Source organism: Nilaparvata lugens, chromosome 7 (assembly GCF_014356525.2).
Source record: "Nilaparvata lugens isolate BPH chromosome 7, ASM1435652v1, whole genome shotgun sequence".
NCBI classification, from domain to species: domain Eukaryota; kingdom Metazoa; phylum Arthropoda; class Insecta; order Hemiptera; family Delphacidae; genus Nilaparvata; species Nilaparvata lugens.
Window position 1 is genome coordinate 48,660,698 of NC_052510.1, and position 14,600 is coordinate 48,675,297.

Consider the following 14,600-nt stretch of genomic DNA (forward strand, 5'->3'; position numbering starts at 1 on the left):
CTATGATTAAATTAGTGATTTAATTTAATTGATTAGATTTAATCCTATGATTCCTTTAATTTAAGTTTCGATTACTATTTTCCAATCATCGATAAAAATGTTTGTAGACATCATTCAAATGTTTTGTAGACAGGCTCCTTATAATTATGCTGAAGTTTTGATGATCATTTTTCATTAATGGACATATTTACACCTTCTTATATGATCAATGAATACTATATCATTACAAAATTTAATCCTATGATTCCTTTAATTTAAGTTTCGAATACTATTTTCCAATCATTGATATATTCATATGATCAACTTCTTAAGAACATCACTGATACCACTGTATCATTAACAAATTCAATCCTATTTCATTGTATCATAATCATAAAATCATTATTGGTTCTTGTAACTTTGTTGATTACTCATGAATATTTTTACTTATATCTTCATCATAATATGATATGATATTATCTCATTGTTTCAAAATCGTGTATCATAATTGATTCTTGAAACTTTGTTGAATAGACATAGAATATTTACTTTTATCTTCATCATCATTCACGTCATCTGTATCTCTAGAACCAAATCAAAATTATTGCTTTATGATAACTTTAATGAATGAAGTACACGTAATGAATGTAGTGAATATAAGTAATGTAGGCTAAGTAATAAAATGTAGTAAGTTAATGAATATACTCGTAATCAAATTTTATCGAGTTTACAGATCAAATGTCGCTGATATTTTAGTGATACTTCAAACATAATTATTTGCAAAACCAATAAATAGGGCGTATATTGATAGTGGTGGGAAGGGGGTTTAAACGCCATCTCCCAAGCGGGAATTTATTATCCCCTTCAATGAATGGAGTACTCGTAATGAATGAAGTAATGTTAGTAATAAAATGTAGTAGTAAAAGTAATGAATGTACTCGTAATAAATTTTATCCAGTTTACAAATCAAATGGTAGCTTCTATAATATTTTAGTGATACTTCAAACATAATTAATTGCAAAACCAATAACTAGGTCGTGGGAGGGGAGGGGGTTATAAACATAATCTCCCAAGCGGGACACGGAACGAAACGTATTAGAATCGCACAGCTCAATTCTTCCGGCTGCCTGACTGCAAAAATGAGAGAGAAAAAACGCCAGCGGTCGGTGACGATTGCGATTGCCATTATTGAGAATTGGAGGGAATTCGGTCGCGGTCGCAGTGGACGACAGACACGCTTTCGCCGTCAATTACGCGCCATTCGCCGCTTCCTACACTCAAATTCACTCTAAAACTGTCAGCATTACTTACAACATAACCATAATGCTGACCATTCACTCAATGCTTACAGTTAAAAATCCACCTCAAACCAACAGAAAATTCTGTAAATTACATCACAGATCTAACTTGATAAGTTATACTTAGATCAATGATTATTTGCTAAGAAAATGTGGCCCCCACTATATATGAATATGTGTAAGGATGCCACTGTTTTATCAGATACAAGAAATATAGATAAGCCTATGCTTATAGTGACGCTTATTTATAGCAATTGTGAATGCTATAAATCAATTGATTGATTTACTATTGCTATTATTTATTTATTGCTCATGTTCTACACATCATTATAAAGAGATTGATAGGTATTATTAGTTTTCAGCAGTGAATAACAAATAGTGAGTAGGCTTTTGATTTTGTATTAAATTTTTTTAAATAAGTGAAATATTTCTAAAGTTTTCAATTTATTGTGATACATTCTGTGATTCATTTAGAGTATAAAATCAACCTACAAAATTCAAAATCATTCCTGGACCGAAAATCAAGTAACGAAGCAGTGTGTGATTGCCATAACCTTATCTTTTGGACAACATTAACATTTTATCAAAATTTTTGGAGAGAAATAGTACAGGCTCAGCCTAGTTTTTCCTCCTATGTCATAATTGTATTATGATTATAGTATTTTATACAATAAATGAAAATGAAAATGAAATAGTGAATGCTTATTTATAGCAATAAATAAGCTTATGCTTATCCTTTATCTATGATTTTATGTAATGATCTAAAGGTGCGTACAGATATACGCGCCGCGAACATGAGCAATTCACGTTTAATCAGCTGATGCCAAGCTTTTTATATCTATATCTTATCATTTCTGTAAGAATACAGATATAATCAGCTGATTAAAAGTGAATTGCTCATGTTCGCGGCGCGTATATCTGTACGCGTCTTAAGATGTTTACTCAGTCTATGATTATATCAATGATCCCCATTTAACCAATGTTGAAACTGTTGAAAGTTTAAAATTTACTTCAAACCAACATAGAATTTCTTGTAAATTCTATCAATGCTTCCTATTCAACTAATGTTGACAGTTGAAAGTTGAAAGTGAATGTTACTGTTAAGCTGGCCGAAAATGTGAACACCACTTTGATAGGGGCTTTCGTCATCAGCTGGTGGCTGATGGCACAAAGTATGCTTACATGATCACACGTTAATCATTGACAAAAAGTGAACACCCGCTTTAATTTTTTATGATTGATGGATCAGCCACCAGCATCGACTATTTAGAAATCTAAAGCCTGGTTGCACAAAAGCCTGTTGAATTTTAATCATGATTAAATGCCACGAGTACCAAAGAAGGTTTTTCTGAGAAAAAGGCGTGTCTGATTAGTTCTTGTGGCATTTAATCGGTATTAAAAGTTGAAAGACTTTTGTGCAACCGGGTGTCTTTCTATTTTTCATCGAAAATGTTTTTCGAGATTCTGGAATCAATCTCCCACCTTCCTCCCACACAACTGTAATAAGGTACGCAATAAGTTTACCAAACGAGAGATTGGAAGAGACTAAATGAAAAATCTTAAAATGTGAAATTTTCCAAGGAAAAATGTAAGTTTAGGAATGACTCTTTGGGACGGAATTTCCAGCAAATAATCTGAGATATGGGAGTAATTGAGATACAAAAAGTTGCACCATTACATATGAAGAGATTAACAACTGGCAATGGAATTGAATTATCTTCTCGTTTGTCTTTTTGCATAATTATTATCTTTAACTAATATTCATATATTTAACTGTCGAGAAATCGGCCACCAACAAAAAACAAATTATGGTGTCCCATAGATTATTAATGAGTTGTTCAAGTTGGAATAACCCCTATTTTCTAAGGAGAACAAGTAACATGAATGAATGTTTCTTTGCTGTATCCAGAAATACTGAAAATATATTATAAAATATCTCATATATTTTCAAAATATTGGATCCCTATCACGATATCTAAAGCTGCGTACACATACGCGCTTCCAACCCGCACCGAGCACGCTCCGCCCTCGTACCGCCCTCGTTCCTCCATCGCACCGCAGTCGCTCCGCCTCCGCTCTACAGTCGCACCCATCATGAACGTTACGGAAGATGTTAGCTCTTCTCGCGTTCCCCGGTCGAACCACTGTTGCTCCCCGGTCGATCATCAATCGCTCTGCTGGAGTGACGTTCGGTTGCGGAGCAGAGCGAAAGTCTGTACGCACCTTAAGAAATCCACATAATATTATTCGTAGAGTATACTATTCACTGAAAATTATTTCTCTTCAATTGAAGGGAGCAAATTTCGGCCATTCCTATCATTCATGAAAATCTAATCAACGGGTTGACTAATAATGTATATTCGCCAAAATATAATCTACAAGTGAAATATTAATGTACTTTCTCTGGTCGCATCAAAAGAGAAAACATTGACTGGACTAGATTTTGATAATGTTAGCAATGACGTCATAGGACCGAGATGTTCAGTTTATCCATGAAAGAGACAGATCTATTGTAATAGCAATAATAATGTTTTTGGTTTCACTCGTGCTGCTGCTATCTTTGAAATTGGATGTGAAAACGTATCAGGACCGTGAATATAGTTGTTGCAAAACTCCATTATCGTGTTGTAATCACCTTTCACTTTTGAAATTGCCTCTGTTGCGTACCGTAAAAGCAATATTAGTACCCCTCTTTGCCATTTGCACACTTGTCTTCGTGTATGTTTGTGTATTTTTATATTAATTTTGTTTGTGTATGTGTGTTTTGTTTAGTCAATTTGCCCTTCTTGTTTCCGGTTCCATCTTTTTTCTCAACGTCATTATCTGCCTCTTGCAATCAGCATTATTATTATTTGTACACAGAAGATTAGGGCAATAAAATTACCACACCGAGTAATTCTCTAGATTTCAAAGTACGATTTGTTATTACTTTTTCAAACAGATTTCTCTCACTTGCGCTGGAGAGAACCCTGTGTAGCCACAGACAACTGTGCAACTCCTTCAAAAGTCAGTTGAAAATTAACTGATTATCATCATTACTGGAAATTGATATGAGAATAACAATGTCATGGAAATCATGGAATGTCAGTCAATATGATTGAATCATGCTTACTCCACTCCAATAATATTATGAAGTTCACAGATGTATAAGTGCATCAAATCATACATTTGTATTTGGGGGAAAAATTATAATAATGAACTAAATACTCAGTACCAGTACTGTTATAATAGTTGGACTAGATGTAGTTTACTGTTTTAATAGTAGGATGATAGAAAACTTAAAAAGAATTATATAAAGAATTTAATTTGTAAAATGAGATATTGAAGCATGCTTGATATTGAAAAATTGTGAATCTATGAATAATGAATAATCACTGTGGAAGAGAACTGTTATCTTGAGCAGTTCTGCAGTGTGTTTTCAAATGATAATGATGAAGGCTAAATATTTTTCTTTCATCTCTGAATACTCAATTCTATGCACACAATTTCATGCTTAATATAGCAACTATTTTACGAAACAATATTTGTCTAACAATAAAATAACCAGGAACAATGACTGTACATCATTGCAATATGTTCTTATACTTTTCGCAATAACATACTATCTTTTTCGATGAGAAGTAAAACACTTTAAATGCGTTGATATTTGCGAAAATGAGTGACTGACTTGTATGACATAAAGGTATGATCAGACAAAACAATTATGAATATACGTCCTCATGCAAGTCAACTATATGAGCGTAAATTGCAACTCATACAAAACTATATCGAACCATGATCAGTGAATATATAAAGTACATTCTATACACTCACTAACCATAGTCATGAGTTATTCTACTGTAGACTAACGCTATAATACTATAACAGAAAAGTTTCTCAAAAATATATCTTTTATACAGTGTAAACAAAAGCCTAGACACATCAACACCAACATCTCATTCAATTCAAAATACTGTATTTGAAATCAAGTTCTATAGATGAATAACAACAGAGAAAAACACAAACTAAAATATGTAAGAGCTCATTTTACAATGTAATGCTAGATAAACCAACAATAATTTTAACTCAATAACTTGCTGATTTCCACAAGTTTTTATTTTCAATCAAACCACTTAAAGTTGTTGAACATGAATGATTTTCCCTCGACTGATTTATAATATTTTTTCTGTAGTACATAAAACTCAATCCGAGATTTTTACTGCGAAAATAAACCCATTCACTTATTTAATTTACCTCTAGAAGAAAAAACCTCGCCAACTGAATTGACCAACGAGTTGGAAGCCATATCATTACCCAGCAATAAACCAGTTTTATCATTTCAAAATCATAACCCAGAGGCCTACAACACAGAAATTGAAATTTCTATCCACCATTCGAGGTAACGCTAAATGGTCGTTGCGCAATCCTTATTAACTGTTCGTTGATCTCCAAGAAAATTCAATTTATTCCAATTATTGTATTGTATTTTTCAGGCACGTCCCTTCATAATGGGTGCTATTAGTCGCTAGTGGGATTATTACTGGTCAGTGATGAAATGGACATTTTGTTCGGAAATTATTAGTTTGAAGAGTCCTGTCGAAGACAAAAACTAATTTGGAATCGATAGGTTGTGCAATATCAATTATTCGATTTCCACAGTCGATATCGTACAATTGAACTATTGTCGATTACTCAACAAGAGCGTATCCAATCCAACAGAGGACCCGGAAGAAATTGACAACAATTGAGAAAATGAAACGCAACATTCTTCACAATTCCATCAACTGTAGAATGTATAATGTATTCAACTCTTCAGATAAATGGTTGTATGGAGTGCCGGAGAAAATTGGACAATATTAAAAACACTACCAATTTGCAAATTAAGTCCACTATTAATGACATTTCCAACAAACCACTCTTAAATTACTTTTACTCTTACAGGAAGTTCCCCCTTTGAAGCATTTTGCAGACCTGATTCTTCGTTACCTTACAAGAATTCTTAAATTGCACTATAGCCTACTTGTACTGTTAAAACCTCTCACCCTATACGTATTATGTAATATACGAAATGACTGAGTTATCTAAACTTAAATTAACTTAATCTATAATGTAATAGAAGAAAGAACTAGCTTATACACGTACGGGATATGAAATACACGAAAGACGCACCATCACGTCTGAACTACTGGACTGATTAACTTGAAATTTCGCTCATAGATTCTTAATTTACCGAGGATGGTTATAGGCTTATTTTCAATCCTTCAAGATTTCAATATGTCAAGTTTTCAGTTAGTCAAATTATCAATTAGACCCTTGCGGAGCACGGGTTACTTACTAGTAGAAGAATAAGTAAGAAGACGAAAATGTAAGAACAATATATGAAATATTCTGTTAAAACCATAATATCGGGGACCGAGCTTCGCTCTGGAGTACAGAAGCATAAAAAATTATTACAAAAGAAGAAATTATAATAACATTCATAGTTCATACAGAAATGTTCTATCTAATCTCAGTAAATTGGAATTAATTCCCAGATATTGCAAAAATTTCCCTCACAAAGGCCCAGTTGCACAAAAGCCGCTTAAATTTTAATCCTGATTAACTTCACGTGAACCAAATCACAGAAGACCATTTCAAAAAGATGGATCTACTGGAATTAATCAGAATTGAAAATAACCCGGCTTTTTTGCAACCGGCACTAAGTACCTGATTAAATGATTACAAAAATTCAACAGCTGAGTCATAATTTTGACAGTTCCACATACATGAACTCGCTCACTCACTTCCATCACTAACAGACGACGAAATAATATTATAATCAGCTGTTTTTCCAAGGATGAATAATAATTACCCTTGTCCTTCAGCGAGTTTTCCCAGGGATGAGACCTAGTGCAATCGAATCTTTATATATTATAAACCTACTATGTGCTGAATTTCGTGAGAATCGTTGGAGCCGTTTTCGAGATCCGGTGAAATCCAAACATATAAACATCTAAACATATAAACAGAAGTTGCTGGTTTAATAGTATAGGATTGAAGCGAAAAATAAAGACTGTTACATTAAACTTCCATACAAGAATTACTTCCAGGGAATATAAACGTATATACCTGATGTCAATGATAGAATCAACACGCGATGTTTTCAATTATTAATGAAAATTCGTCACTTTCTTCTTCAACAGTAGTTGGAACTCGACTATAAACCAATAAAACGGGAAAGTCCTTCACTTTCGGGAAGAATATTCGCTAGAAATCCATCCAGGCCTGAATTTATGGCGTAGAAAACAGGAGTACACAGATGCAAGAGATCCGAAATGTCATCACGCAATCGAAATCTCACAGAGAATTTGAAATTGAAATGCGGCAATTAGAGAGAATATGTCTGCCGAAAACGAATAATGACATTAGAAAACTTACGTGCTTTGGTGATTCGGACACAGAAAGTCATGGATGGTAAGGTAAGACTGAGATGGTAAAGTTAACTCTCTTGGAGGGCACTCACCTGAAATTAGAAAATAGAAATATTAGAACACTGGAATGAGAAGAACATACATGACTTATACATTAAATAATGATGGAAGTTTCTATGAACTGGTGATATTCGCATAGAATATTGATTAATGATGACTGATGGATTGATTGGGAGAGAACATTATAGAGTTGCGAACTACTCAGAGCTACTAAAATCATTGAAACACACTAAAAGTTATCAAATACGCTTTCATTTTATCATAACACATCACTGATGTGATGAACTAAAAGGGAACTTAGTAGCTTCTATTGTATTTCAATAAACAACTACTGTATTGTAATCATCTAAAGGTCAGATCTACAGTTGATGCCTACAAGAGATCATTAATAAATTGTGTGGTGATCATTGATTTATCACAATCCAGCAACTCTACTTAAATAAACGTTGGAAACTACTAATGGAATATTCAAAGTATTGTATATGGATTCCACATTCAAAACAAAAAGTTGATTCCAGTGAATTAGAGGCAAACATGTCAAATGGAATTAATACTGAGAAATATTGTCGCACTCAGCCATGAAGTAGGCTTAGATACATTATAAAAACACTTTTGGATGAGTATTAGCAGAGAGAAATAAATAGGATCTTGAATCAATAAAACAAGATCTTAAAAATAAATAAGACAATTAAACAGTATCTTTACTCTATGGTAGTAGCCATACTAATGCAACAATTACTGATAAAATACTTATAGCAAAATAAAACATCATTAGTCAGAAGACTTGATGAAAGGAATTCCACATTGAAACATATTCATTTTTAATAACGTCTTGAGTTTTCTTGTACAAGAGACTAAAAGCAGAGAAAAATAGATACTACAAATTAACAAAGAGTATCATCATCCTGTTTCCTAGAAGTAAAATCATAAACTACATAAACCAAGTCTTTGGCAAATAATCAGGCTTAAGTCTGTGGTAAAAGTTAGCCTCTTCATCAAGCTCCAATACAAGAGTATTATCATCCTGTTTCCTAGAAGTAAAATCATAAATGACATAAACCAAGTCTTTGGCAAATAATCAGGATTAAATCTGTGGTAAAAGTTAGCCTCTTCATCAAGCTCCAATACAATAAATACTGTGAATAAAAGTTTGGCCACATTAGCATAATCTAACAAATAATATAATCACCTAAATGTTTTATCTGCGATATCACCTAGTTTGCAAGTTGACTATCTAAAATAGTCAAATAATCTAACAAATAATATAATCACCTAAATGTATTATCTGCGATATCACCTAGTTTGCAAGTTGACTATCTAAAATAGTCAAATAATCTAACAAATAATATAATCACCTAAGTGTATTATCTGCGATATCACCTAGTTTGCAAGTTGACTATCTAAAATAGTCAAATAATCTAACAAATAATATAATCACCTAAATGTATTATCTGCGATATCGCCTAGTTCGCTAGTTGACTATCTAAAATAGTTAGTGGATCAATATCGGTAGACCATTGTATAACCTATTTGCATGGAGCTTATCAACCACAGTGATCTCAGTTCAGGAAGCCCAACAAACCATACACGAATATATTCAGGAATGGGCAGCCGGTGAACAGTAATGGCAGGGGTCTTTGGGGTGAGGGGGGTGCAATCCAGGGTTCATTGACCCTGCGACTCGACCTGATCGATACGCGGAAACAGGTCAAGGTCCGACCAGGGTCGTCTCCCGACTTCAGACTGCATCAGACATCCGACTTCACCAGACATCAAAGGCAATCACACATATCGCCGAACCGGTAGAGGCAGAGTAAAGAACTATACTCTATACACTAAGTATAGAGGCGAACAATCTCTGAAGATTCATTAGTATACTCCAAAATATCAATATGCTGTATGGATCTTGGAGTCTCAACAGCTAAGAGTTTTTGTTTTAATTAGCAACCAAAAGAATTAAACTTTTCTGAATGCGTAACAGTATAATTATTCATGAATGTGATTTCATGAATATGTAAAAATGAACATTCATTTTCATTAACAAATACATAAATGTATTTTCATGAACATTCGTGAACATGAAAATTCACCTTTTTTATGAGGGTGATATCATAGACGGATAATATCGGACAAAACCTTTGGATTCTCCGTTCAACTTACTGTTATATTCTGTGTAATCTAATCATTCTATATTGGAACTAGTATTTTTTTCAAGAGATCTCAATTCAAAAATAATTTTTTTTAAATCAATTATTTGTACTTGCTCACACATACACGAATAATATTGGTATCTTATGCTATCTTTTCTCTATGTTGATACCCACATGAGCGCCAGGCTTGTGCGTGGGTAATGAGACTGACAATGATGAGAGATGAACTTAGGCCCATATGCACCATCTTGGAGATAGATCATCTGTTGGTTTACACCCCGAATGAAAAAAAACATAGATGCGACCTACCTACAAGTAATCGTAGATTATCGTTAAACATAGAAGGTACGTTAAAGATCAAGAGAATATCCCAAAGCCCTATTTTCTTTGGAAAATAGCATTTACCGAGCAAAACAAAAATTGGAAGAAGACATGGAAAATTACAGACTTCCAACTTCGTAAAAACAATATCATCAAATAACTGTACCACAAGTTTATTTTAGGAAAAAATTTCCCCGCTCTCCTAATACCAGTTCTCAAGGAACCACAAATTTCAGACTCGATCTAGGACACACGAAAATTCCACTACAATTTTTTGACAGCAACTGATAGCGCATCATTTGGCTGACATGCAATTTTCCGCCAACTTCACACACAAAAAATAATTGCCGGGCCAAAAGAGGGCTGCTGGTGAACGATGAAAGGTGGGGAAGAATTTTTTGGAAAATTGGTCTACAAGCAGAGCGTAATAATTGCATGTGAGAACACGCGAGTATCATGTCAGATGAGCACTTGCATCCTCTGGCGAATAGGACACAATCTCCGTTAACACAGTCATTAGAATGTTCCCGCTGCATAATCAACTGAGCCAAGGACAACATTCACATCTGTAGTACCGTACAACTCTTCTTCATATTGTATGAATGTGCAACATCTGAGGAGACTGGGATGGTAACCGAACGGGAAATCGTATTCGAAATAATTAGTAACCAAATTACCGCACACAGGATCATAATTGGTTCAAAATAGGATAAACGCTTAGCTCAAAGACATACCAATGCTTTCATTAACCATAAGTAACGAGATTTCCAAGTTTTTAAGAATCAAGCCACACGAAGTGTTTTCAGGCGTTTTCAGACGAGTCGGCAGGGCAAGAAGCACTCCGATTGGCTGATTATCAGCTGATTCCCGAACGCCAACCCAATCGGAGAACTTCCTGCTCTGCCGATTCGTCTGAAAACGCATGAAAAAAGGCTTCATGAGGTAAGGCCCAAGAGAATTTTGGGATTTTCTTTCATAAGCAAGAAAATGAATAATTTATTGTGACCTGGATGAAGACATAAACTATAATAATTATATTACCCTAATCCAAATTATTATTGACTATTGATTCTAAAATAGGATGATAAAACACTGAATAGGGCCTTAACAGCGGTAAAATTGGATAGCCTACTTTATGAAGTGTTCAAAATATTGAGATTGATTGCCGGTCGCACAAAAGCCGGTTAAATTTTAATCCATGGTTAATTCCACGAGAACCAATCAGATAAGCCGTCTTTTCAAAAATCCTTCTCTGATTGGTCCTCGTGGAAAATTAATCACGGTTACAACTTAAACCGGCTTTTGTGCAACCGGTCATGAGAGTTTTAATAATTTACAATTTAATAATTTGCCTAGCAATTGGGAGACGGTACGATTGAAAAATAATTCTTATTCTTAAGAATTATTATTATTGACTACGTACTAAATGCAATAAAAATGGATAATAGAATACAATTACTGTAGTGACGAATTAAACTTGTATGAAAAATCATAGACTGACAAAATATTACAGATAAAATAATAAAAACAAGGCTCTTGCTTATTTACGAGAAAACGTTAGAATCCTTCAATGTCCATAGCAGTTCAATTACATTATTTGAGTTTAAACCATTGGATCAGCTGATCCAATTTCAGCAATGTCAAGCAACACCTGCTTGTTTTAATCCTGGGTTGAGTTGAGTTTGGGTTCAACTGTTATTGAGCAAAACGGATCCAAGACCCAAATGCACAATCTACGTTAAATACTACTTATCTAGGTTCACATGTAGCAAATAGCTAAGGTCGCATTTATTATAATGTTTTTTTTATTATTTTGATTTGATTTGATATTCCAGGTTTGAACAAACAGTTGATCAATCTCATTTTAAACTTAAATGGTTCAAACCTCGAATCACATCAAGAACACCAATCATTTTTTTTATTTTGATTTGATTTGATATTCCAGGTTTGAACAAACAGTTGATCAATATCATTTTAAAATTAGATGATTCAAACCTAAAATCAGTTCAAGAACACCAACAATTGGATGTATGCGACATCATATGATAAAATTGGATTTTTTGATGATGTAACAAGAGATGATTCACGGTTTTTCATGTCCCATCTATCATGGATGGAACTATGAACAAATCTGGACAAAATACACCCATGATGACATACAGGGAACCCCAAGCACGTTTGATGGAGGACGAAAATAGTGAATTGTTGTGCGCTCTAGCGGCGTCGAGTGGAAAACAGGACGAACAGCTCGGCAAGGAAGGAGTAAAAAGAGTACCACAACAAGAAGACTTTGTAATAAAGGAATGTGAAGACTTTGAAGACGAAGAACCACAACAACTATATTTTCGTTCCAGAGGACTAAGGTCCTTAGCCCCCCACCATGGTTTGTACAATTTACAATAGAAAAATAATACTTTTATAAACAAAACCACACTTTCTACTGGAAGATCTCATGAATAAATTATATTAGGAGGTGAAAATACTTTGGCCTCCTCAGGCTCAATCCTGGATCCGCCACTGACAATTTTAATATTCTTTTCATAATTTTATTTATCTTTTTAATTTAAAATAGATTTGATCAAAAGAAGGAAAAACAAGAGTCACTTGTATTCAACACATCAAGGCTAAGGATTTACAAGTTGCACAAAATTTCAAGAATAAGACATTTTTCAATAGAATAGAAATTGATTCGAACATTGTTCTGTAATGATTGAATTTATCCTGAAAAACTGAATAATACTGCACGGTGAAGGTTTTGACAGCGTTGATATGTTTCTTTGCAAAATGAATTTTTCTCAAGTAACTCCAAGCATACTTATATTGATTGGTTGATGGGATTTTAGATTGAGAAATGTATTTAAGAATGTGATGAATCGAAGAGTACAGCAAATAAATCTAAATCATGGTCTAAATAATCAAATATCAACATCCTAAATTAAATTGAATCATTTATTTTTGTATAAGGCAAATTTAAAAAAAAATCTAGAGAAACATCTTGTTTACTTAGTTTTTGATAGCTTCAAAACAACCAGACAGGTTTTTAATACAGCTCGTGAAAGCAATCATACAAGACTACAAACGTTTTACACAAAACAAAAAAGAACAACTCGTGTCAAGCTTGGCACACGACTATTGATGAGCATTCAATGCACAGACATAAATGCAAACGTGGACAGGAAACTGCCAACAGCTAATAAAAAGTGCTGCTGGGGGTAGAATGACAATTTGAACATCAAACTACGATCTCAATCTCAACATAGTGTTTGCAATCAGAGACATTTGTATTAGTCATTTGACAAGACGCCAATCTCTTGTCTCTTGTCCGAGATACGAATAACTAAGATCTCAACTGAGATTCATTCCAAACTGACAGCACTCCTACTGAATAACATCGATGCTTCCCATTCAATTAATGCTGACAGTTTGATGTGAGTCTCACAATAGTTAGATCATGCCGCCTTCTATACAGTAATATACTTAATAGAAAAAAAGATAGTATAGCTTATGCTTTATTTTCTTTATAGTAATATGCGATGGATGGATACGGCATTGGATGGAAACAAAGAAGTGAGCAGACTGTGCATGTTGCCTATCCTATGCCGTGTTCTTGGTGTACTGTGTTGAGCAGCCTTGAAGCTATTTGCATGTTTGCATTCTGTATCTGTGCCATTTAATTGTAGGTTAACGACTAATATCTAGCTAAATGATCAGAGATTCAGTGGATCTTTAGTATCTATTGGGGATTTCCCTGTACGTCACTTGATTTACCCATGTATTATTCTTCTGAAACATGAAAAAGTTGGGTGGTTTTGGAATTTTCCCTTTTAATTTTTCTTTGTACAGTATATTTACAACCTTTGTATCAACTAGAATATTTTATATAATTTTATATAGCCCAAGTCAAACATATTCTGATATAAAAACTATATATGAGAAATTAATACGTATGTTCAGTTTCTCAAATGATTGTAAGATTCCATCATTCATTGAGGTAGGCAGGATGTATTTGGTTGATTGGAGAATCAATTCAACATAAGTTTTTATCCTTACTACTAGCAATAACGTGATTAATTCAATCCTTGTTATGCTGTTGATTGACTATCTTCATCATCAGATCTATTGAACTATTCCTACATTCATATTGATTAAATGTGTGGACTATTTTTATTTAAAACTATTAAATTCAACAACTATTTACATTCAATAATATCCATGTTACGTGTTACGCACGTTCCTTTCGACCATTTCATGTCAACTATTACCTTTACATGACATGCAGTTTTCTAGAACAATATAATCACAGCCTTCTTTTGGTTGAGATTTTTTGAAAAACTTTTTTGTCATGATTCTAGCCACATAAATTATTAGTCTTCAAATAACCAAACTCTCATAATGTCACTGAT

General features: G+C 33.7%; 1 protein-coding gene across 10 annotated transcripts in view; it reads right to left on the reverse strand.

The window, feature by feature from the left end:
- Positions 1 to 14,600, reverse strand: part of LOC111052973 (MAP7 domain-containing protein 1) — a 331,750-nt gene that overhangs the window by 282,855 nt on the left and 34,295 nt on the right. The window lies entirely within an intron of this gene.